We start from the raw sequence: 26,476 nt of genomic DNA, 5'->3' as shown, positions 1-26,476 counted from the left end.
CTCCAGACTGTGTCCGGTGAGAAGATCGACATCGACGGAAAAGTAAATGTTAACATCACGTTTGGAAGTGCCGCTTACCATCACACGGCATATGTAGCAGAAATCACTGATTCTTGCATACTCGGATTGGACTTTCTAAGGAAATACAATTTTTCCTTGGATTTTAAAAATAACGAATTGCATTCTACATCTGAGGACATAGCGTTATTTCTCGTTAATGATGAAGAAGTTAAATCTGTCCATAAAATCATAGCACAAGACTATATTACAATACCGGCAAGAACAGAAATTTTACTTCCTGGATCCATAGCCGAAAATAGAAATTTCCGCTACGGCATCATAGAATATCCCAATAACTGTAATATCCCAAAAGGAGTATTAGTAGCCTCAACACTCGTCGACCTATCCAGAACGGTTATCCCGGTGAGAGTCGCCAATGTAACTGAAAAGTCGAGAGTTATTAAGAAAGGTGAAGTGGTTGCAACATGTACTCCAGTAACCAGCGTTGAAAAAAAGAGTAACATCCCAGAATCCGTGTCCTCAGAGAGCATTACATCGGAGTTATTGCAGAATGCACAATTAAACGATAAAGAGAAAAATGCTGCCGAACGCGTCATTAAAGATCTTCAAGTTGTTTTCTCCCGCTCGTCTTCTGACGTGGGTCGAACTAGTTTGACACAACATAGAATAGATACTGGCGATCATCCCCCGATCAAGCAACATCCAAGACGTCTACCGTTTGCTAAATTAAATAGGAAGAGGTGCGAACACTGTTAAAAGATATGGAAGAAGGCGATGTCATCGAGCCTTCAGCGAGTCCATGGGCATCTCCCATCGTTCTCGTCAGAAAGAAAGACGGCTCAACAAGATTTTGCGTTGACTATCGCCGGTTGAATGAGGTTACGAAGAAAGACAGTTACCCTCTTCCTAGAATTGATGACATTCTAGACACTCTTTCTGGAAGCAAGTGGTTCTCAACACTTGATTTAAAGAGTGGGTATTGGCAGGTAGAAATCCATCCTGATGACCGAGAAAAGACGGCATTTACTACGGGACAAGGACTTTGGCAGTTCAAAGTGATGCCGTTTGGACTGTGTAATGCGCCGGCAACATTCGAACGTCTTATGGAGACTGTTTTGAAAGGCCTTTCTTACGAAGCCTGTCTGATATACCTGGACGATATCATCATCGTCGGAAAGAGTTTTGAAGAGCATCTAGAAAATCTTAGAAAGGTGCTTCAGAAACTGAAAGAGGCCAATCTGAAGCTGACTCCCGCTAAATGCAAATTGTTTCGAAAGGAAGTGACTTACCTGGGACATGTCATCTCTGCAGAAGGTGTGCGCACGGATCCTGAAAAGGTATCAGCGGTTAAATCCTGGACGCGTCCCGAAAATGTCCATCAGCTGAGAAGCTTCCTAGGGCTTTGCACCTACTATAGGAGATTCGTGAAGAACTTTTCTTCCATCGCAAGACCACTTCACAAGCTGACAGAGAGCAAGCAAAGATTCTTGTGGACAAAGGAATGCGAGGATGCATTTAACAACTTAAAGGAAGCTTTAACATCTGCTCCAATCCTGACGTATCCTCAGCTCGACAGACCATTTATTCTCGACACCGACGCGAGCAATGAAAGTGTCGGTGCTGTTTTGTCCCAAGAAATAGACGGCCAAGAACGTGTAGTAGCTTACTGGAGCAAGTGCCTGTCTAAACCGGAGAGGAATTACTGTGTCACAAGGAAAGAGTTGCTCGCCATAGTCAAAGCTGTAGAACATTTCCATCATTATCTATACGGGAGAAAATTCCTCCTCCGCACGGACCATGCCTCATTGGCGTGGCTTTTAAATTTCAAAAATCCTGAGGGTCAAATAGCCAGGTGGATACAGAGACTCCAAGAATATGACATCACTATCCGTCATCGTAAGGGATCATCACACGGAAACGCCGACGCCCTGTCTAGAAGACCTTGCCAAGAAAACTGCCGATATTGTTCCAGGGTGGAAGCGAAATACGAACTGCTGACTCCGGTCGCAAGACAAATTACAACATCAACATCGGCTGCTCGAGACCCGTGGAGTGATGATGAAGTCAGGAAAGACCAGCTGGAAGACCGCGACATTAAACCCATACTTGATTTAATAGAGTCATCAAACAGAAAACCTACATGGCAGGACATTTCTATCTGTAGTCCTACAACAAAACAATACTGGGCACTCTGGGATTCACTTCACATTCGAAACGGCGTCTTATACCGGAAATTCGAGTCGGATGATGGGAAGACGTTCCGATGGCAACTGATACTTCCGAGATCCCGGATTCCTGATGTCCTCAAAGAACTACATAACAGCCCTACAGGAGGTCACTTTGGAATTATGAAGACCTTACAGAGAGTTCGTGAGCGCTTTTACTGGAATAATGCAAAGAATGACGTGCAAAAGTGGTGCCGATCTTGCGATGCCTGTGCAGGTCGGAAAGGACCGAGGAAACGCAGCCGAGGCAGACTGCAACGTTACAACGTAGGTGCGCCTTTTGAACGTATCGCCTTTGACATCCTGGGACCTCTGCCACGAACTGCTGATGGCAACAAATACATACTCGTTGTCATTGATTACTTCACCAAGTGGCCTGAAGCTTATCCTATTCCTGATCAAGAGGCAGTCACAGTAGCTGAGGTAATGATACAGCACTGGATTTCCAGGTTCGGAGTGCCTCTTCAGTTACATTCCGATCAGGGAAGGAATTTTGCCTCGGCAGTAATCAAAGAACTATGCAAACTACTTGGCATTGACAAAACTCAAACGACGCCATTGCATCCCCAGTCGGACGGCATGGTAGAGAGGTTCAATCGAACCATCCTTAATAACCTCTCATTAGTGGTTTCCAGAAACCAACAGGACTGGGACAAGAAATTACCACTCTTTTTACTGGCTTACCGCAGTGCTGTCCACGAGACTACCGGCTATTCTCCATCACAGATGCTCTTCGGTCTTGACCTTCGTCTGCCTTGTGATCTATTGTTTGGCCGCCCTCCGGATGCTCCTTCATCGTCTGAGGAATATATTTAAGATCTCCAGGCCCGGTTTGAAGTGATGCACAATTTTGCACGAGAGCGAGTCAACTTGGCGACGGAGAAGATGAAGACCCGATACGACACAAGAGCTACTGAACATCAATTCCACGAAGGAGACAAGGTGTGGTTGTGGAATCCGACTCGACGGAAAGGACTTTGTCCGAAATTACAGTCACCTTGGGATGGGCCGTACACAGTCCTAAACAGGCTGAATGACGTCGTGGTTCGGATTCGTAAGTCTTCGAACTCTAAACCTAAAGTCGTTCATTACGACAGGTTAGCTCATTACTATGGCCATAGTACATAATGTAAATAATTGTAAATAGTATAAGACCATGGTCCATTTTTGTTTTTAAATGTGTATTTGATTTGTATTTGATAGCATTTGATTTGTTTTATGTATTGCATTTATTGTTCATGTTGTTTATTATTGTAATGTAATGCTTATTAATGCATTTATGCCACAGTTGTAAGTTTTGCTTCCTGTCCAGGGATTGTACTGCCCGGGACGTGCAGTCCTTGGGAAGGGGGCAGTGTTACGAATTTGGTATTTAAAAAAGCTAATGTTAGTTCAATTAGAAATTAAATGGTTTTATTTCTCGCGCAGTGCAGCGCGTGACGAATATTAAAAGAAAGCTAAGCCGGAAAATTGGAAATACAAGAGCGCGTGCATTAAATAAATAAATATCTCTTTTTGATTTCGAGAAAGTACTGGAAAATTCTAGCGCGTGATTTTAAAATCTTATAAAAGGAGGAAAACATCTCAGTTTGTAGTAGTTGCTTAGTTTGTTGTTGTTTAGAAAACTAATGTTGTTGATTGTAGCGAATTCGCGGATTAGCGTTCTTTAGCTGTTTTGAATTACGTTCTATTGACATTTGAGTAGTTAAAAGAAAACTACTGTGAGATATTGTAATACTGCATGATAATTTGAGAAAATTTAAGCATTTTTGTTGTGATAATAATAAATTTTTGTTCATTTTTCATCGGACTTGTGCATTCATTTCATAACGAACCCGTACGCACGCAACAATACGCATTTCTGTGACAATTTAGCTTCTTGTTATAATCATTTATAATTGGGTGAGTTTTTTTTATTTACCTTTATTTATTTACCATTGTACAGAAAACGCAACACGAATTTTTACACCAATCTATGCCATTACGTTAAACTGCCGTTTAAAATACAACTGTTAGGGGAATAATAATTCACAGACACAAGAGAAACTTAGAAATTCAACCTATTTCATTTCTTCACATTCACATAAAAATTTCTAACGTGAGATCACTAACAAAGCTTTTACGGACTTCACTCATACAGAGAATTAGTTCCCTTGATAACACTCGAATGTCTGAAAGAGCTGCAGGAAAAACAACTTAAAAACTAAGCTGAGAATAATTTACAACTCGGCTGCTATAAATTCAGCCAATAATTACCTGTCAACACAAATGGGCTGGCAGAAATCGATACTTGCGAGTGTTGTTTATTTGCTGTGGATTATTAAAATCCTTGCCTGTATTTTGCTCAAGATGGAAACAGTTGTTTTCTTTTAATCTTAGTAAATCATAATGAAGAAAGCTCCAATTGTTGATCTGTTCGGATAATTTGTTTCTTTTGAAGCTTCCTAAATTAAGCAGGCAACAAAGTAGATAAATAACTTACAGTCTTTGTAAGAATAATGATGTTGCGAAGCCAGTCGCGGCTTTGCACTGCAGCAGGTTGTTGACTGGTTTTGGGCAAGAAAAAAACGCGTATGTGTAAATACTGCAAATAAATAATCTTTTCAGTAACTTACGTAAACAATATATATGAAAATAAATTAAATCAACATTAAAACTTTCTAGAAAATATTGAACAGCTTTTTGTATTTTTTCATGAATTATCGAAATGCAAAATACCGATGCTGGTCACTGATGTTTAAATAACCGCACACAATTTAGGTGCGCAATGAATAGTAATAAAAACAGCAATCTAAAAATGTCAGATTACAATGTGCGCTAATAATAATAATAATAATAATAATCGCAAACTAAAAATGTCAGAAAGCAATGTGCGCTAAGAAATAATAGTAATAATCGCAATTAAAGAATGTCAGATTATAATGGGCGCAAATTTAAAAGTGTCAGATTGCAATTTTACGCCTCGAAAAATTTATCATTAAAGTTAAAACCTTTTTTTAAAGAAATTTAAAATTTATAAAAGTATAAGAATCATAAAATTAAAAAAAAAACTGCAATTTTATTTTGATAATCTGAAGGACTTCATTGAGCTAACTCCTGTGGATTACTATATGCATAGGTAATCGAACTTCTGTTTATTACAGCTTCTATTTCTGTTAAGAAGTTCTGTTCTATTCTGTTTCTCAGTCCTTTTCTTGAGAGAGATAACTCACCAGGTTCCCAGCAGGCTCTTCTTTCAGTTATTTGCTCTTTTGAAGTTTTTTGCGTTATCGGAGCAAATTGTAATATATAGTCCGCGTTATGAAATGAATCTTCGAAGTGCAGACAAAAAAGGTTTCTATGCTTGATTTTGAACTATGTCTAAATGAATGGCTGACGTAAGCGCACCGGGAGCGGAATCGAAGCGAATCACATCGAATGCAGGAGATTCTTGAACACGATCTGCTGGAAACGGAGCTGTAACGAGCACTGCAGAACGAGCCTTATATCGTCTGAATATTAAAAATTTGTTCAATACAAATTTAAATTTCTGCTTTTTTCTGAGAATCCAAACTTTGCTTCGTAGTTCAGCCAGTATGTCAGCTATTTCCTGAATGTATTAGCTTATCGTGCGCGTACATAATTTGATTCCTCCAGGAATTGACAATCGTTGTTTTTCTTCATTTCATATTTTGAAAATTGTAGTCTTTATGCATATTAATTTGTTGTTTGTTGGGAAATTTGCATTCCTCCTTTGCGGCTGCGTTGAGCCAAAAACTGTAAAGTACATAATCCCGCTGTAGGAACCAAGAAAGAAGTTACGATTGTGTGTCCTCTCAATGTGCCTTATCGACGTGGAGAACAGCCGTAAATTATTCTAACGTGGTGTGATGAAGGCATGAAAACCTGTAGTGAAATATAGATATGGAAGACTAGATTGTAAGATTAATCTAGCAAACTACGCCAGATAATTTATTACGTCGCCAAGTCCCTGCCTAACTAAATGAACTGTCAAGTAGACTCTTGTTGTACCAGTCAAGTACTCTCATCTATTATTCATCATATGGTTTTACTAACGTGTCATAGCCTGACATGATTTGTTCATCGATTTTGTTAAACTCGAGGAAAGCATCGATTAAATCTCATGTTTTTATCTTACAGGAAATGTACTCCTTCGGTAGCGAACGCCTTTTACATTGCTGCGTATCAAGTTATCACTCTCAAGCACCTTATAAACCACTGCTTATAAATCACTCTCAAGTGCCTTATACAATTCAAAACAAGTTTAGATACTTTGCTGTTGGCTGAACATTAAAAAATTGATTTCTTTCTTCTTCAAAATATTTGGACTGTATAGGTTTTCATCCAATAAATTCCTCTGACACAGTTCTAAAGCTGCTGGGAAACGTTCTTTCTTCTCATCAATTTTTCTTGCATTATGAATAAAGCTTTTTATCTAGGGCGTAATTCAAAGCAATATTGATAATTTAGAATTTTTTGGTAATCCAGGAACTGATTCTAGTATTGGCATATCATTACGCGCAAATTTCTTTGTAGTTGGCTTCTCAATTTTCAAGTCTTCTGAATTAATTTCACATTGCTTTGAGGCCATAAACAATCTGGTAACATTATAGCCATGAAGAATCTTGTCACCACTTAAACGTCTTTCACTAATTTTGAAATACTTTTCCCTTTCGTGAGTATAGATGTTAGATTGACCATTGCCCTGAATTTATCCCAATTTTGAGAATCGGTATAATTCTTTATCTCAGCTACGACACAAATGATTTCCGATTCCTCGCTTTCCTTTTATCCAATGTAATGTAATATTATATTGACCAAAGTAAAATATTGCTTACTTTGAATTCATCTTTCAGGTAACCATCAATTCAGGTTGCAGTCACTGAATTCATTAATTTTAATCACGGTAATGCTAGTTTTTTCAGAGGACAAACTCTGGTTTTAGAAGTCACAAAACTTGTGCTCGTGTTATTTCCATCTTGAAATCTTAGATATGGGTCGTAAGCTCTGGGACTTCCGTTACAAAATATGTGTAACTAAATTATATCTTTAATCATCTCCAAATTCGTCGGAATTTTTTTTTGCAACTGAAAATTATTTTAGGAGTTCTACTTCACAGCTTTTGTAATTTTTCTTTAGTTTTTGAGGAAACACTTCACTCCAATGAATTCCTTTCTTCCCCAATTCTTGGAAAATTAGTTCCAGACTGATAGTTGTAAGGTTTCTTTAGATTAACTAGGCATTATTTAAGGTAAGGTTTTTAGGTTGTAAGACAGAACTTGTTCTGCCTCTCTAGGCCACGTTACTTGCTTGCTAGATAAGAGAAGATTTACAGTCTTCGGCCTAGCATTATAATTGCCGATAACTGATGTCCACGCCAGTTAAGTTTTGAGCCAATTTCGTGTTAACTGATTTGTGCAGCATTCGGCTACTAAATTATTTGCATTAAATTTTACGTTGAAATTACTGAATTATATAAAGTTACATCGCCACAAGTGGTTGGCTAATTTGTAAGTACCATATGTGCCTTCTGTTCTTCTTAGTTTTAAATAAAAGGGTCTTTCACACCCTTTTTAAGTTTCAGTTGCTGTTTTAGATTTAGCGATAATTAGCTGCCAGTCTATCTAAAGCTTACTTCTAGTTTATGAGATCGAAAATTGATTTCTAAACTTTATAAAGCGGGAAAGAAGACTCACTAGATTAAAGATTGTTCCCGCAGTTCTTATTATTGTACGTTTAGAATCAGAGTTTAAAACAAAGATTAATTAGAATTATCAGAGTTCAAAACAAAGAGAATTTTGATGCCAAACTTAAAACATCCTTTTTGAGTATCTCATGACCCCAATACCTTTGATAAAACATCTATATTATCTGATGTATTTTTTTGTAGTTGTCTTAGTCAGGTCAGAATTAGCCCACAGGTTTTCAAATTCTACAGAATTACTTCTGCATTTTTGAAGTCCAATTCTTTATATATTTTGAAAGCTTCTTCTTCGTTTGGAGCTTCTATTGATAAATCGTCGACGTGTATCAATCATTTAGTAGCCCGATACATAGTGGAATATTTCTTGAAGTGTAATTACAGAAGCTAAAGGAAATGGACTGGAAATGAACCAAAGAGAACTCTAACCATTCGTAGAACTCTTAGTAGAATATCAGATACATTGTCTGCTAATTCCTCTATCCACAGAAAATGTACGATATCACGATCAATCTATACTAAACTAATTTGAAGAAACACCTTCTCAATATCAATAATAAATGCGATCCGGTTAATTCGAAATTCAAATATAAGTTTTAAGAGATCTGAGTTTAAGTTTGGTCCACAATGCAACAATTCATTTAGAGAAAGAGAATGAGAATGAAAGATGCAACAAAAACAATCCTTAATTTCATTGCATTCTTATCCTTTCGAATTAGAGAGTGATGCGATAAATATTATACTGGATTCTGATCTGTATCATTTATTCAGTTCCTAATTCTATGATTTCCAGCTTACAGTGTTCTTCTTATATTTATGATCGTATATTATAGTCATAAATATATTTAGTCATATAGTTGTTTATCTATTTATTTATAGTCGGCATACAAGGATGGATTCTTATAAAATCTGCGAACTTGTGAAACAAGTCTTTTCTTGGCATTATCGTCAATATTTTCTAAATTATATAAAATTTGCAAGTATGTAAAAATTAGAAATCTCATAATTATGTTTCCAAGGAAGTGGCACTTCATAATAGCTTTCTTTAAAGTTTAAACTTGATTCGAAACTTCAAAGAGCTCGTTCATCAGACGTGGACACTTGTAAGGAGGCATTGTGGACACCTTAGGGATTCTAATTTCCAAAAAGCGTTTAAATGAGAGGACGTTAACTGACCCTGAACAAAACTTTTAATAAGATCAGCGTTAAAATTTTTAGCTCAAAATGTGCATTAGCCCAGAAGGGCTATTAGTTTCGAAACGGCATTTAGCGTCGAATCGCTTTAAACGGCTATATTACTTTTCAAATTGTTGCCAGCAAATATTATCGCCCTGTATTATATTTAAAGAAACTAAATAATGAAGAATCTACATCAATGCATGTATGTTTCCTGCATTGAGAAAAAACAACGGTACCTAGAGTCATGAAATTTTGAATAATATAGTCCTCCATTCGAACGTGGGCAGCTGGAAGCCGGAATTTGTTTTATTGTCTATTTCATATTTTGTAAAGCTTAAGGAAAAAACGCAGGTTTGTGAGTAATATATAAAATTTAAAAAGCTTTCAGATTTTCTTTCTTTTTGTTTTTTCGAGCAGTTCTTTCGTATCCTCTATGGTCCTGCTATTCTCGATATTCATGCACAGTAGTTTGATTTGAGTACAATTCATAGATTTCTGTCTGAGTATAAAATTAAAGGGAAAGTGATAATCTAGCTTGTTCTTAACACACATGCAAATTTTATTTAGAGTATAATACAGTGTTTTACAACCCTAATTGTTTAAAGGGACGCGCCTTCACTAATACTAAGCTTAACAGCGTCATTCTTACAATGCTATTGTGAATGCAATTGAATCATCCTAGGAGGAAGACTCTCGGAGCGCCACCTAACGGCGGGCGCTATCAATTCATAACAGAAGTAGCCTGCAAAGAGGCTTTCTCCTTAAAAAGTTAAACATTTCTGAACCTTCATCCTGAATTACGTTAGTTAAATAGGTGATATAAAATCAAAAAAGAATAAAAAAGGATGCGACAATAAGGCCACCTTTCAAGCAAAACAGAAATGTAAAAAATAACAACTAGGCTAGGGGTCTTCAACCTTTCACGCCCAAAGGCCACATCAATAAATTCAGAAAGATCCGAGGGCCACATATGTGTCAAAAAATAGTGTAGCAAGAAAATTTATATAAAAAAGGGGAGTTTGTTTTGAAAGACTACAGTTGATTCTAAGCGAAGAGATAGTATTACAGATTTGCTTGGTTCCTAAAAGTCAAATGGAAAACGAATTAAAATGTTTTAAAACTATTTTTAACTACGAAAAAAAGTATAAAGATGATTGTACAGAACGATGTTACAAAATGCATTTACAATGGAAAAAAGAAAAATAAACTTACATTACTGGCGGGAGATGGTAGTTACTTTAGTTTTAATGTGAAATTTGTCATTGTTTTTGCTTGATTACAGCTTCGATATCCGGTTTAATCTGCGTTGTTGCAATTCGTAAAGTTTTCTCCAAATGTCTGTCTGTTAGCCTTGTTTTGATTTTAGGATTTTCGTTTTACTAAAAAGCTGTTCACATATGTAGGTACTGCCAAAGACAGAACACATGAAAAGTTGATGTTTATGAATTCTTGGATACTTGTCTTTGGTGATGTACTTCGAATAAAAATAAATTAATATAGGATTTTCAAGAAACTTGCATTTTACTGCAGAGTAGGGGAAAAGATCAGTGTATCAACAATGATAAGTTAGTGATATGCTTTTCTCTTTTTCTAGTAGACCATTCACGTTCTTTAATACAAAATTACTGCTGTCTTAGTTTAGTCGATATGCATTAAAAGATACCGGTAAAGAAAGTCATAAATTCACCAAAAAAACACCATCTCAAATATAATCTTTAATGACCAAACAAAGAAGATAGAGGGTAACTTAGAAATAGGGCTGTTGGAGAATCAAGTATGTTTCTAACCAAAGGAAGGAAACAATCATATGACAATTATATTATTACAATTTATTTTAATAAGAGTATATTATAATGATTAGAAGAAAAAATTTCAGTAATACAAAAGGAAAAGTCATCTATTAAAAGCTGCAGCAGCCAAATAATTAAATGCTTGATGTTTGTCAAGAACAAATCTTAATGACAAAATAAGAATAAAAGTGTTTTAAAAAAAGAACATATCTTTTGTGGCGCGTTATCAGAATAATTTTCTAAATCGCCCGAGTTAATTCAAAGTTGAATTTTACCTAATGTTATAGTCATGAATTAATTTTTCATCATCACCTGGTTAAAAAAACAAATAAAAGCATGAATTTTAATCGCAAAGAGGAAATCAATGTGCATAAGACAACTTAAACTCTAAGAATTTATTGGAGTAGTTTGTAGGGTTTATATTTATTTTAACTAACATTTATTTTAAGTTTAAACTATCTTTCCTGTCAAGCCTTACTTTCCCCTGGAACTGCCAATGCCAGAGTATGTAAATTTTAGTAGAACGCGCAAGGATTCAAATTATCAGCGGAAGTATTCTGAGTTAAATAGAATGGAAACGAGTTCGAGGTGTGCTGTTCTTACTTCACGAGCGCGGAGGTAGTTAGCCAGAAATTGAAGAACCCCGCGTTTCGGCCTGTGTGCTTGCCTCGGAGACTTGTTAATCGTTCAACGTGATATTCAAAGTTTGCTGAATTAGCAGCGGTATTGTAAAACGCGGTGAGGTTAGTTACGTTTAGAGAGCCTCGTAGTTAAGAGTCTTGTTATTATTTCTTTTCAGGTTCTTATTTTTATTTTATCACCGGGTCGGCGTAGTTTGTGAGCGTCAAGAGCACGCAATTGTAATTTCTTAAGTTGAATAAAAAGGGACTTAAAGCCTTAGCAAGACTCTGTCTATTTTCCAGTTTCAACAGTCACCTCTTGGTTGCGTGCAGGTTGGAGGCGCGCAACTCTACAAGTTAAAAGAAGTTTATTTTGGCGAGAATGGTAGACGAAAATGAATTCATCCGCAAATACAGTACAGCTTCAGATATCCGATCTAAGTAATGACAGACCACTCGAATAATGGAAAAATATAATTAATTGCGTGTTTTGTTCGTTTTTAGTTTTTCATGTAAGTGCAAAGGAAATGTGGAAAAGCTTTAAAATATTTTTTTTAACTTATCGCAATTAGTTTCAACAAAATTACTCAAAAACAATAATAAAAATCTCTATTTTCGTAAAATAATTGCAGAACATTCTTTTTCGACAATATTAATGAAATTAAATTTTACATATTTGTGTAGAGTGCGAAGAGAGGTAATATCATTTACATTCGTTTACTCTTTTTAGCCCAAAAGGGCAATTTTCCCGGAAGGATTATTAATTTCGTTTTGGCATTTTGCGTCGACTCACTATAAATGTCGGTTCACTTTCCAAATTGTCGCCACCAAATATTAGAGCCATGCATTATATTTAAAGAAAATAAATCATGAAGAATCTGCATGAATGTATGAATGTTTCTCGCACTTTGAAAATTCAACGGTACCTAGAGACATTAAATTTTGAATACCGTAGTCCTCCATTCGAATATGGGCATCTGGAAGCCCGAATCTGGAATTTGTTTTATTATCTATTTCATATTATGTCAAACGTTAAAGAATTTTTGATTCAAAATCCAAGATTTGAAAGCGGGCAAATGGCAGCACTGTACGAAAAAAAAATTATCTTCAGTGTGCGAGACTGTGTATCGGGAACTTTAAAGATACGCTCTTTTTAAATTATTTTGTGATACTGCAATTGAACTGAATTTTATGGTTTAAGTGCGAAGAATGATAGTTAATAAATAAAATAACACACAAAAAAAAACACACACACACACAAACATACAACACATAAAAAACACACAACACATAAAAAAATAAAATCTGAAAGCTTTCAGATTTTACAATACGCACCCAAAGTAGCGCTTTTTTAACGTTTTGTGTGTTACGTTTATTTACTAAATAAATATCATGTTTTTCGCACTTAACCATAAAATTTAATTCAACAGCAATATCGCAAAATAATTTTAAAATGAGCATATCTTTAAAATTTCCGATCGCATATCTGGGTAAATTGCCCCTTTCCAACTAAAAAGCCTCTTTGGGCGTAATATAAAATCTGAGGACTTTCAGTTTTTTTTATTAATATAATTTCTTTTTCTTCTTCTTCCTTTTTTTTTTTTTTTTTTTTTTTTTTCCCAAAGAATTACTCAACTAAGAATGACTTAATGGAGTAACTGTAAAACAGAAAACTGATATTTATAAATTAAATGTTTGCCAGCATTATTTGGGGTAATCTAGAAGCTGCACCACATTCATTTAAATTAATTTAGTAATTTTTTTAAAGTGCTATTATAATTTTTTTTTTACTTTGTTATAGTTTTTTTACATTTTACACTTTTACAAACAATAAGCTGCATTTTACTTAGAAAGAAAGCGAAAGAAGAACAAGCGATCCAGATAACTGGAGCGCCATAGGTTATTGAATACAAAACTTTAATTGAATTCATAAGACTAAAGACCTGCACATGTATCCATTATATGCACATATGACTACACATGTATCTACATATGCATATTTTGATTCTATATATGTGTTAACTTGATACGACGTTGGCAAATCAATAATTTCTGCTGCTAAAATTTCGTATCTTTCATGATAGTTATTAGATTAGGTTAGTCTTTAGTATCATACGAGCTCCAACTATTCATTCTAGTTAGCCTTCTGTTATAAATTTTTGGAAGACTTTCTTCGGGACAAAATGAGTTCATAGATTAAAGTCTGAATTTTCCATTTCTAAGTAACTTACAAGTATTACAGTTTAACTTACAAGTATTCGGGACAAAATGAGTTCATAGATTAAAGTTTGAATCTTCCATTTCTAAGTAACTTACAAGTATTACAGCTTTTAAAATGTGATCGAATTTTTTTTTCTTACTTGGAGAAGAATTAAAACTAAGCTGATTAAACAGTTTTCGAAAGGGAAAAAACTGAAACCTTCGTTGGCGGGCTTTTACATCCTCTTCCTCTCTCTCAGATATTTATTAAGTAGTCGGTATGAGGCCCTTAAAAGCGATTCTAAGTCACCCGCAGATAAAGCGGGAGAAAATGATGGCCATGCTCGACACCAGGCCGCCATAGTGTCACGCTTAAGAACACGATTTGACCTTTTACATTCCGAGCTTAGCGCGTGCGCAGAGTTTCCGAAAAGGATTTTCTCAAAAAGAAGGAATGATAGCTCTCAACTCATCTTAGATTAAAAGTAAGCAACTGGAGAAGCTTTCTAGTGGCTAAAAGTATTTGGAAATTGTTAATGGAGGTTTTTAATGGATATTTCTTTCATCAAGAATAAGTCCCCCACCTATTGCTTTGAAGTTGTATTGGTACTTCTAGTGAAAAAGGGAAAAAGCATTGTATAGATTTCCATCGTTGACCCTTGAAAAATGTGAAGGTTACGGGCGCCGCCAATCCACATTTTGAAAAATAGCAGTCTTTTATAATCTTTTCTTTCTTTTAAAAGAATTAATTGCTAAGAGCCTACTATTGACTTAGGACCATGCAGAAAACATAAACATATGATTGGCAAATATATTGCATGAATTAAATGGATGCTGTACTTTTAAAATATAACAAACTAAAGAAAATGGTATTTTGTTAAGAAAGTCATTAGAGGGAGAAGTAGTATATTTACATTACTTTAAGGCATTAATCAATCCCAAATTACGTTCTCTTTCTTGAAAAACGAAACATCTCTGTCTCTTTGTACCTACATCACAACTGTCTTATATAAGAGTAAAGACCTGCACATGTATCCATTATATGCATATATGTATATTTTGATTCTATGTATGTGTTAACTTGATACAACGTTGGCAAATCAATAATTTCTGCTGCTAAAATTTCGTATCTTTCATAATAGTTATTAGATTAGTTTTTGTACACCGAAGACTGAGAATGGAAAAAACTGTGTAGTAGACTTCAGAATCATACTGAGTTTGAAATTCATAGAATAATTGTTTCAAAGTGAAACACACGACGGATCAAAATTGATTGAAATGATTAATTTATACTAGAGCTTACGATATGTATGTGGATTGTATCGCACACAAAGTTTCATGTTCTTAGGTTTTTGCTACTGGGTTTTGAAATCTAAAAGCTGCAGTGATATGTAACAAAATATTCGATCTCCAGTGTATTCCTTTCATCTTTTTCGAATAAACCTCCGCGAGCGGGTTGTCTGCATGAGTGTTTCGTGGTTTTCCACATGAGTAATGTAGATATAAGCCAGCTTGGCATAGAAAGTACTCCACAGAGGCATTCATCCCCTTAGGCTAATATCCTTCGTAGGCTTTGCCATATTCAGATAACCTAACCTTTTCTTAAACTCAATCGTAGATATTTAAATTCCTAGAAACTGTGCATTTCGAACTTTTTCTAGCAGAACATCAAAACTTATAAATTTATAAATAATAATTTTACGTACGCTAATTTTTCACATTATTTAGCATAGGAGTTTACAGGCGTTGTAAGTTATAATTTTGTTACCGCAAGAGATGATATTATAAATGCTTGACAAGCATATTACATTGTTACAACTTTTTAGTCTTTCAGTTAAGCATAAAGTTATTGCAATTTCTTTTAAGATATTTTTAAGAATATTACTTAACGCAATTGAATGTGAGAATTCATTCAAATTTAGACTCACTTCTTTTCAAATTCACAATATATATGTCAGGAATCATCAGCAAAATTTAAAATTTTTAGATTTCTCAGTTTCGAAATTTTTGATTTAAAACTTCATTCTAGTAGCAAGCAGCATAATTTCCAATCTGTAATACATTTAAGCGCCTATGCTTCATGTGTTACCCCTTCAAAGTTTTGTCTGTCAGTTTCGAAACCCATAAAGCACCAGACGTTTCTTGAAGGCGGCACACTACAAACGTCAGATTTGTATGAGAGGTACTACTTGTTGGGATATGATTAGCATTTCAGGGCATGAGTTCACAAAACAAATATTAATGACATCATGTATATTGTGTACAAATAGGAAGCTTGCACGGCGGGTTTCTCATTTGAAAATCGCATTTGAACGTTGGTTGTTTGTGTAAAGGTCATGTTATGCTTCGATGTAAGAAGAAAAAGCTCCTACCAACACGTGTCGGATGTGCCTTTTGGGGACTGCAATTTATTGTTCTGCGATTGCGGTTTATTATTCTGAATCCTGTGATCGGAATCATATGACTGTCAGGCGAATGTGGAATGGTGCGACAAACGAAGACGTTGCACCATATCTTCTTTTAGATGAATCCCGGTTCTGCTTACAGCACCATGATAGATGTATCCATTTGTGTAGGTACTGAAGAAAGCGAACTTTGCCAGCTTGCTTTCGTCATCGTCGTACGGATCCAGCATCTGGCGTGCTAGTATAAAGTGCCATTGAGTAGACATCCCATTGAAAGTCTCGTCGCACAATGTAACAATTGCAACAGTAGTAAAGACATCGACGCCATGCATGAAGATCTTATGCCAACACTGCTCTCAGTGTGCGAAAATGTCTTGAAAAGGAAACATTACGCAGCCCCGAAATGCACTCCTTGGTGGAGCACCACGCTGACTGCTGAACGCAGCAAAGTCCGTGCCCTAAGGCGCAGAATGCAAGCATGTAAGGATCCCTTAGAAAGAGAGACGCACTCGCTAATTTTTCGAAAGCACAGAGCTGCTTACAAAAGACAGATTGCAAAAGCGAAGTTTTCATCCTGGAAAGAGTACTGTACCAACACTGCGAATAAGTTCGGAACTGTCTTCCGTATTGCACATGATAAGATGTTTACACCTACTAATCTTACTGCCACAATAAGCCAAGGAGCAGCAACTAGCACAGAAGTAGTTGCGCATATTCTGGACAATATCTTTAGACCTGATAACGCAGACACAGATAATCCTGCACAAAGAAATATCAGAGCCAGTGTTGAGCAATATTACAATACCAAGAAAACAGATTTTGAACCGCTGCCAAACGCCAAAGAAATGAGCTACATTGTTAAAGCGTTAAACACCAATAAAGCCCCAGGTCCTGATGGGATAGATAATGGCATTCTGCAAGCCATTAACAGTATGCATCCGGAGTTACTGTATGCCTACATTACTGCGTGTTGGCGCAACAGATATTTCCCAGCCGGCACGAAACTTGGTGAGGTGGTGCTCTTCCTCAAAGCGAAAAAAAACCCTAATGTACCAACGTGTTACCGGCCTATTTGCCTTCTTCCTGCCTTGGGTAAAGTACTAGAGAGAGTCGTCCTTCAAAGACTTAAACACTATATCCTGTCTGGACAAAGCATAAATGACAAACAATTCGGCTTCATTCCTGGCAGATCGGTGGATCACGCGCTGCAGCATCTACGAAAATTAATAGCAAATAACAGAAGAAATAATCAACATAGTCTCATTATCTCTGTGGACATACAAAGGCGCTTTTGACTTGCTGTGGTGGCCCGATGTACTGAAGAGATTATAGGACATGGGTTGCCCTAACATTCTCTTTGACCTCATTTACAGCTACCTAAGTGATCGCCGCTTACAAGCCACTACGGACGCAGGAGTGCACTCACGTTCCATCAATAGAGGCTGTCCTCAAGGATCCTATCTGGGTCCACTGCTCTGGAATCTTGTAGCGGACACAGCGCTGACTCTCTTTAACACAGATCCTCACACGGAAATACTGGCTTATGCCGATGACTTTTTGCTGGTAACCAAAGGGCACAGCCGCAACGCATAAGAGACTAGGGCGCAACAAGCAATGGAAAAGATGGCCAAATGGGCCAATGACCATAAGTTAATTATTGCCAACTCAAAAACCCAAGGTATGCTTATTTTCCCAGGTAAACGTCATCGAAGAACCCTGTGCATCAACCTTCATGCATGAAAAATATTAAAATAGTCAGAAACTTGAGGTACCTTGGAGTTATAATTGACGATACATTCACTTGTATGCCACATTTAAAGGAGGTCAAGGCACGACTTCACAGGATATTTCATTCCATGCTCAGAACAGCAGCACCAACATGGGGAGTTTCTTCGAGGATCCTTAAGACGTGGTACTCTGTAGTTGCTGAACGTATTGCACTGTATGGGGCCTCCATGTGGGGCATGACGATCACTACTAAAATGGAGAATCTGCTACGCTCAGCACAAAGACCATTCCTCCTAAGCATTACCCGAGGATATAAAACCTCGCCCACTAATGCTCTAAACGTGATTTCAGGACTACCGCCTCTGCATCTCTTAGCTCAGCACGAGAGTGCAATAGTGCGAGTGCTCCGACTCAAAGAGACAATAATTATGGGACAGGACTTATGTTTATACTGACTATGAGCAAAGCATTCCCGAGCCACCTTGCCACCCGGCGGAATTCAACATCTCGATTAACTGCAGGTCACCAACGTGGCTCAACGCCACTGCAATCTGCACGATGGTTCCAAAGGAGAATGTGGCACCAGTAGCGGATACTGTGTTCTACTTGGGAACCAGATCTTAAAGACCTGGGAAAGAAAGCTTAAGCACCACAACTCAGTTTTTCAGGCTGAACTGATTGCATTAAAAGCTGCACTTGTCTACGCACTACGGAAAATAACTATTCCAGTATATATTCAGACTCAGCCTCTAGCCTCCAGGCAATCCAAGGCACACGTAGTAAAAATCCACTCGTCAGGCCATACAAAAACTCTTACTAAGAACATCTAACTACTATAGGCTTGTACTCCAGTAGGTACCTGCCCACACTGGAATACTGGTTAATGAAATTGCAGATGCAATAGCCAAAAGAGCAGCAACTGACTTCCACGTTCGCACACTTGACGTGCCTCTCCTGGGTTCGTTCTTAAAAGCTGAGCTCGAGAGAGAATTACTCAAACGTTGGCAACATCTGTGGGAGACAGAGACCACCGGCAGAAGAGTTTACAGATTTTTTCCAAAAGTCTGCCGGCTTCTAAAATCTGGCTCATCTCACTTCACTCAGTATCTAACAGGACATGGTTCCTTCATGACTTACCTGCATCGCTTCAAACGACGCGAAAACGAGCATTGCTCATGCAGGATGGTAGGAGATCTGGGCCACTATCTGTTCGCTTGCAGAGAGACCGCCAAATATCATCTTAGGCAATCAGTAGCAAACCACATCCATGCCGAAGCTACTTCAAAAAATCGCAATGCATTGAAACGCATATGCAATTGCATAAATATTGCACTCAAGGCTGGAGTAATTCTCAACTACCATCCTCGTCACCAGCACAGCCCCTGTATGCTCTGTACCTGTAGTGAACTAATTTTATCTTAAGTTAGCTTATTCGGCTTTTCTTATTCCCTGTATATATTTATCTCCTTGAACTGTAAACCTTGAATTATGAACCTTGAACTATGTATTTTGCCTTATTTTATGTATTGTTTCCACTGTTTTGCCTTTTTTTATTTTATGTATTATTTTGCTTTCTAGTATTTTACTTCTTATTACTTTTAGTTTTTGTAACCACCTATCCATAACTCTGTAAATATGTAACTGAAATTGTTCTTCTCACCCGCAATGCACCCTTCTTCCATCATGCACTATCTTCTTCGTCCAGTATTTGTTTGCACTGCCCCCAGCAGTCGACTTGAGCACAATATGTATTTATAAGTGTGTTATTTTGTTCAAGTTATTTCCGTCAGCGGGGCTACCTGGCCGATATGCTAACTACCCAGTGGACCGGCTGCCTCGCTGTCGGTGGAAAGAAAGAAAGGTCACTTCTTGTTTGCCGTAGCTGATAATGTGAACAGGCACAGTTGCATTTCTGACGCATTAAGGCCCGTAGCTGTGTCCTATCATTGATACCTCCATAACTCCATCACACGAAAAGATCACTCACGACTGCACGTTGTCCATGCTGTACTGACCTTCCTCGATACAAAGAGTATTCGACTGTTGGCCTGGCCAGCACGTACTCCAGAACTCTCACTAGCTGAGGCCATCTGGTTCTGTGCTGTTGAGATCACGATTCATCACCACGATTGATGAGCTCTGGTACAGAGCTGAAGCCGCATGGAAAGCTATACACCTAGCCCTTGATTCACACGATACTCCTTTTACACGATTTCGGTTTTACAAGGTTTAAAAATTAACGAATTTCAAAAACTCGCTAATGGTGGTGGTGGTGTATTTAATTATGGCAAAGCACACTAGGGCTATCTGACTAAGGGGAGGGATGTCTTCGTGGAGGACTTTCTAAGGGAAACTGGCTCGTATACACGTTACACATGGGGAAAACAACGAAAACACCCATGCAGCCAGCCCGTACGCGGGATTCGAACCTCGGACCGAACTACCAGTTTTCAGCGACTTTACCGCTCGGCCGCTGGTGGGCCTCAAAAACTTAATAAAAATGTATATTCGTCTGCATATACGCAAATACATATATTTCAAGTCATTTTTGATTTTTTTTATTCCTTTTGTAACACTGGTGGCAACAACAAAGATGGAAATTCCCCATGTTGTAAAAGGGGAATCCCCGTAGTATGTATATGTATTTCACAACACTAAAGCTATTTGTTCATGTGAATTAATGCAGGAGCAGTATTTTAGCAGCAAAACTTACATTGTTTTTATCTACATATTTGAATGTTTACTGGTAAATTTTCAACATTTATATTTTTTGTGGCATTTTTTATATTTACGTAAATTTTTTAAGACTTTATAATGCCAAAAAATCTGAAAAAAATAAATCAAATAAAAAAAAAAGTTATTTCTTTAGAAACAAAAATTAAAATATTAGATATTCTACGTAATAGAGACAGAGTAAACGATGTCACTAAATTTTACTCTGAATGAAACCACAATAATGACAATTAGGAAAAATGAAGACTCTATTAGAAAAAGTGTAGTAGCTGGAACTTGCAGCAGTAAGACCACAATTTCATATATAAGAGATGATACAATGGAAAATATAGATAATGCATTAGTGATATAGATAGAAGATCAAAATCAAAAAAAGGATTCCAATTGATACTAACGCTATTACAAATAAGGCTTTAAAAAAACAAATAAAGATGATGAAGAGGAATCTGAACCAGTTGCGTTCACTGCAAGTCATCAGCGTAGGATTTGATGAGAAGAAAAGTAGGTAATAATTTTATACAATATGCTAAAAATATTGAACTAGCTTTCCGATCGCAACGGAAGCTTAGTAAGTGCTTAAATCAATATGAGGAGATTTACAAAGATTTAGGGTGGAAAAATCTAGACAATCGCTAATTACGGATTCTTCCCTAATTCGTCAACCATTGAAGCAGAATCTTATCAAGAACGCTCAAGTGATGAAAGTGACTTCATGAATGTGATGACAGTGATTAAACTTATAATAATTTTTTGAATGATCTTATATTTTTTAATGTAAAATAAATTAAATATGTACCTCTATTATCTACATATATTTGTTATTTTATGAACGAAGTGTAACTTTATTTATTTTAAGATGTTTTGCTTTTGTGTTATATGTAAATAAATAAAAAAATATGCCCATTTAGTGTGTTTATCGTTTTACACGGTTTTACATAGGAAAGTCCAAGATTTCGATTTACACAGTTTTTGTGCTAAACCTATCTTCCGTGTAAATGGAGGGATAGGGTGTACTAATACTAATACCTGTCATCCAAGTTCATTTCGGCTTCATGCCCAGCCAGATTACAGCCAGATATTGTTGCTGCCAGAGTTGACAACTCTGTGTATTGAATTCTGCACGCTGTATACCCAGAGCCATGTGCAAACATAATCATGTCTTCCTCCCATTATAATGTACATGCACAATAAATACGATTCCGCTATTTGCTTTCCTTCCTGGTGTAGCAACTTTAATGACCAGCAATGTAGAATAGTATTAACATTATTGGCTCAGAACATGAGCTACTTTGCAACCTCTTGCGTAAACCTTTTCCCCCTTATATTCTTTTTACATAACCATAAAGCTAATTATAAATTTTAATATCAAAATCTGAGTAATAATATCTAAATATTACCGACAATAATGAGAAATCCAGCACTGTACAGAAAACTTAGATGTTCTCTTAAGAATCTCAGCATCGAAATTCCCATGCTTCTTAATATGTCATTTGTTATGACGCAGGTAATATAGATACGATTAATTGGATCTTTGAAGAGTGAAATGTAATAGTTAAATAAATGACAGGCTGTGAAAAACTTAAAGAGCAATCAATGAAGTATCTCTGGAATATAAAGAGAATAATCTCATAACGAAAAGACAGCTGAAAACTTAAATATTAACTTTAGACGTTATGTTATGTACATACAAGGTTTTATTTGAAGTCTTCATTCTTTGCTTTTACTTTCGAATGAACTATTCTACAGTTGCAAAAGCAAGCTGTACAACACAAAAGAAAGCCTCCGGTGTTTGTTCCAGTTAGTTATACTATTTTTTAGAGATGTGTTTGAGAATATGGCAAAGCACGCAAAAGCTATCTGTCTAAGGGAAGGCAAGCCTTTGTGGAGGACATTCTCGGGAAAACTGGCCTGTGTTCACGTTCCATACCAGAAAAACCACGAAACGCTGCGCAGCCAACCCGTTCGCATAGGTCGAGCCTGGGTCAGTCAGTATTCCTAATCACTCGGCCACTGATGGAGCCAGTCTCTGTTTCGATGTTTTTCGGATCGCATAGAGTTTCTCTAAAATCACAGTGAATCTAAGGTTTAATTTTAACTAAATTTAAAGCTACTTTCTTGTGTCTAACATAATGATAGAATTAAAAAGGAGCTAATTCATTTGAAATTAATTTCAAGCAAGGAACAAGGCGCCAAACAATAGTGAATCTCTGGAGACGGATCCGAAGACAAAAAAGCTCTTAACGCAGCACTCACACAACCGAAATCACTCAAATATTCTTCTAATCTCATTGCTGAAAGAAGATATTTCTCTCCCCACTTGTTCCCACGACAACACAGTGATAAGAACCTTTATTTGCGAACCGCCGTTTAGAAAGCCAGAGCTGCTTAGTGTCTTCCAGGAGACTTTTGTCCATTATCAGTGATTCTGTCAACGTTAGGTAGCAGTTAAGAGCCGTTTTAGCAAAACTTCTGTCACGTACGTTTGTTTATTTTGTTACGGTTCTTCTTTATGTTAACTTTTAGTGCTACTCCGTTTTGTTTAAGGTTAATAAGAATTTGCTATTGGGTTTGGTCCTCAGATGAACTGTGGAAAGGTATTGTTCTGGTTCTAAATTCATCCTATTCACTTTATCAAGCGGAGAAATGAATTAATAAAGAGATAAGTAAGAATTACTTTGAAAAGCAAAATGTTCTAATGAAACGGGCCATTTTCTAATTCAATGAAGTTTTTCAAAAAGGTAACCCAAAGAAAAATGAATAAATGGAGTTTTCACCTGCTGCACAGGAATATTTTAGAATTTAAAATTTAGTTTCAGTGGAGAGATTTTAGAAGAAATTTCTTTCTTTCTTGTATTAATGATAAAAATAACTCTTCCACTGAACATCCGAAAATCCAACTTTATTGATATTATGAATCATTTTGTATGAAAATTTTACATGAAGTACACTTAATTACGATTATATGGAGAGGATAGACAGTTCTGTGTATAAAAAAAATTAAGCTTGTTTATAGTGGAAAGATAGAAAAATAGATTTTTAATCCCATTAGCGTAAAACAAAACTGCCTACGGGAAATACGAAACAAAGAAGGGAAAGAAAAGAAAAATGTGAGAGGTAACAGTATGTAGAATATGTTTTGTTAATTAATTTAATCATTGTGATTAAAAGCTTTTATTAGAACTGCTTTCCGTAGTCTTCACCAGAATGCAAATTAAATGGTAAAGTATTTAAACGGAGGGTTTAGAACGTTTTTATACACAGAGCTTTTCACAGCGTCGTATTCAGTTTACGTTATAACGCTCAGCTCTGCCAGTGAATATCACTTCTTTAGCCATTATGATAGCTGACGTTAAAACGCATTAGCCTCCGACTTCGCTGCCTTTAATTTAAAACTTTGTTATTTTAAATATACAAATTGTGTTTACTATTCAATTAAAGATTTATAAAAAGGTATTTATAATCTTTTTGAGACTTTGTCATTGTACTATTTCAGAGACAGTGATAATCCTCTTGTCAGTCTAACAGAGCCATAAGGACTTAAAACAGACTAACAGAGCCGTAAGTAATTAATTTCATAATTAACAGCCTCTAAGCATAATATCATAGTATTTGAGAACTGCTTTTATCGGAAAGTGAACGCAGTTTAATTGAATATAATCATGAATTATAAGATATGTCTCCCGCCTTCTTAACATGCCTTCGTGGTGTAATGGCCAGTACACTCGACGCGTATTCGAGAGGTCCGTGGTTCGAGTCCCGGCCACGGCGATGCTCATTTCTCATCTCTCCTGCTTCGAAATAACCTAATGTCTCTACCGAATAACCATTACGCAATTTAAAAAATGACAACAACCGACTAACGGACATTTTACACGAGTTTCAGTTCAGTAACATTTTTCAAGTTCTTTTGCAAATATCGTCCATTAAAGACATTTACAAGTTCGTTTCTTCATTATTAATGGTTTTATTTTTCTATTATATACTATGTGCTCTTTCTGTTTTGAATACTGATTTAATATACGTAACCAAATGAATTTAGTTTCCACATTAAATTGCTTGAAAGGCCAAGTAAATTGCTCTTAGAAGTTTTCTGTTAGTTCTTCTGTGAAACTTCTGTCTTCATTATTTAATTTCTGTAACTATAATACAGGGCTCTAATATTTGGTGGCAACAATTTGAAAACTGGATCAACGGTTATAGTGAACCAACGCAAAATACCCAAACGAAATTCATAGTCCTTCTGGGTAAATAGCCCCTTTGGACTAAAAAAAAATTCTAAAAGCTTTCATATTTTACATGAACTAAAAGGGTGATGGATGATGGTTCTCCACACACAGGATTTGTCGATTGGGTCCCCTAAAAACCCTAGTTGCCCTTTAAAAGAAGGAGTATATAGGGTATTTATCCCGCCTTCCTTGGCATGCCTTCGTAGTGTGGTGATCTGCACGCTGGGCGCGTATTCCAGACGCCCGTGGTTCGATTGCCGGCGAAGGCGTTGCAAATTTTTCATCTTTACGGCTCCGAAGAAACCTAATGTTTCTACAACCAGTTTGTACATATGAAAGATGGTGTCTGTTTCAAATGTCGCACTAAACAAGTACGTATGGTGCTAATAGCGCTACTACGAACTTAAAAATCATGTTGACTTCTAAATACTCGATGTAAACTTCGCGTGTTTTATTTATCTTCTGCAATGGGCGTTGTGAACGAGATTTTAGCCACCTGCCATTTCAGTGGTGTCAAGCTAGAGCTCACTGAAGGACGGAGTTGAGATCTGTTGATGACAAATCTGTTGATTTCAGATGACTGATGTTTTTGTCTTGGCGCCAGTGATGGCCGTATATTGGTTAGAAGGAGGTCAGATGAATGCTTGGAACCAAGCTATTTATAGTATAGACACATTGGACCTACACCAGGAGTTATAGTCTGGGGAGCAATTTCCTATGACAGCAAGAGCACCTCGTCGTAATCCTACACACCTTAATAGCAAATTTGTAAGTCAAACTGGTGACTGCACTGGCTGTGCTGATGTTCTTGAACGACATTCCAGGGGCATTTTCCAACAGCAAAACGCTAGTTCCTATGCCGCTGCTGTCACCCAACATGCTTTACAAATAAGCCGGCATGTTGCCTTGGTCTGCAAAATCACCCGATCTTTCTGCCATTAAGCGCATGTGGGACATGATTGGATGACATCATCCCCAGTCAGCACGAACCGTCGTTGATTTGAATGATAGAGGGCAATAGGCATGTAAACTCCATCCCACAAAATTACGTACGGCACTTGTACGATACAATGCATGCGCCTTAGCATACTTGCATTCAACATCGTGGGGGTTACAGCAGTTAATATTGTACCAATCATTTCACATTTGAAATGGCTCTTCAAGCTCATCCGTTAACCTCTGACCTTGAAATGCTAATCAGATAAATATGTTATCTAGATAAATACTTTGCCTACATCTCATTCTTGTAAATCGATTTCTTATCGGTGATGAGATTTCATTCTCTCAGTGTATTTTAAGCAATCGAATGCTTTATTATATATTAATAACTTAAACATAAAATAAAGCATTCGATTGCTTAAAATACACTGAGTTGAAATTCAGGTACAATAGATATTTATTTATTTAAGATATAAAAGTTGCTACTTAATGTATTGGTGGTTAATGCTATCACTGGTTATTGTTGTTGATATGCCGAAATCCAACTCGTTTTCATAGAAAACTTACTTTTTATACAGCAATTCATTGTCTATTTTAATTAGCATGCCGTTTAATATAATAAAATATTATGGAATGAATTCTTTTTACGAACTTGAAATCACGTAAATGAGAAATTTGTTTTAATCAGTTTTCATTTTCTGAATATTTTT

The 26,476-nt window shown here is 36.6% G+C and overlaps 1 long non-coding RNA gene across 1 annotated transcript in view; it reads left to right on the top strand.

The window, feature by feature from the left end:
- The first annotated feature begins 22,948 nt into the window (after window positions 1-22,948).
- LOC146998449 (uncharacterized) overlaps window positions 22,949-26,476 on the top strand; it is a 102,189-nt gene continuing 98,661 nt past the window's right edge. Inside the window, exon 1 of the long non-coding RNA XR_015039305.1 lies at window positions 22,949-23,077. This is a non-coding gene — a long non-coding RNA (uncharacterized LOC146998449). The remainder of the gene's footprint in view (window positions 23,078-26,476) is intronic.

This window comes from Stegodyphus dumicola, chromosome 2 (genome assembly GCF_044657685.1).
Source record: "Stegodyphus dumicola isolate Sdum_Otavi_A_Nest chromosome 2, ASM4465768v1".
NCBI lineage: Eukaryota > Metazoa > Arthropoda > Arachnida > Araneae > Eresidae > Stegodyphus > Stegodyphus dumicola.
This window is presented reverse-complemented; position numbering and strand designations above follow the sequence as displayed.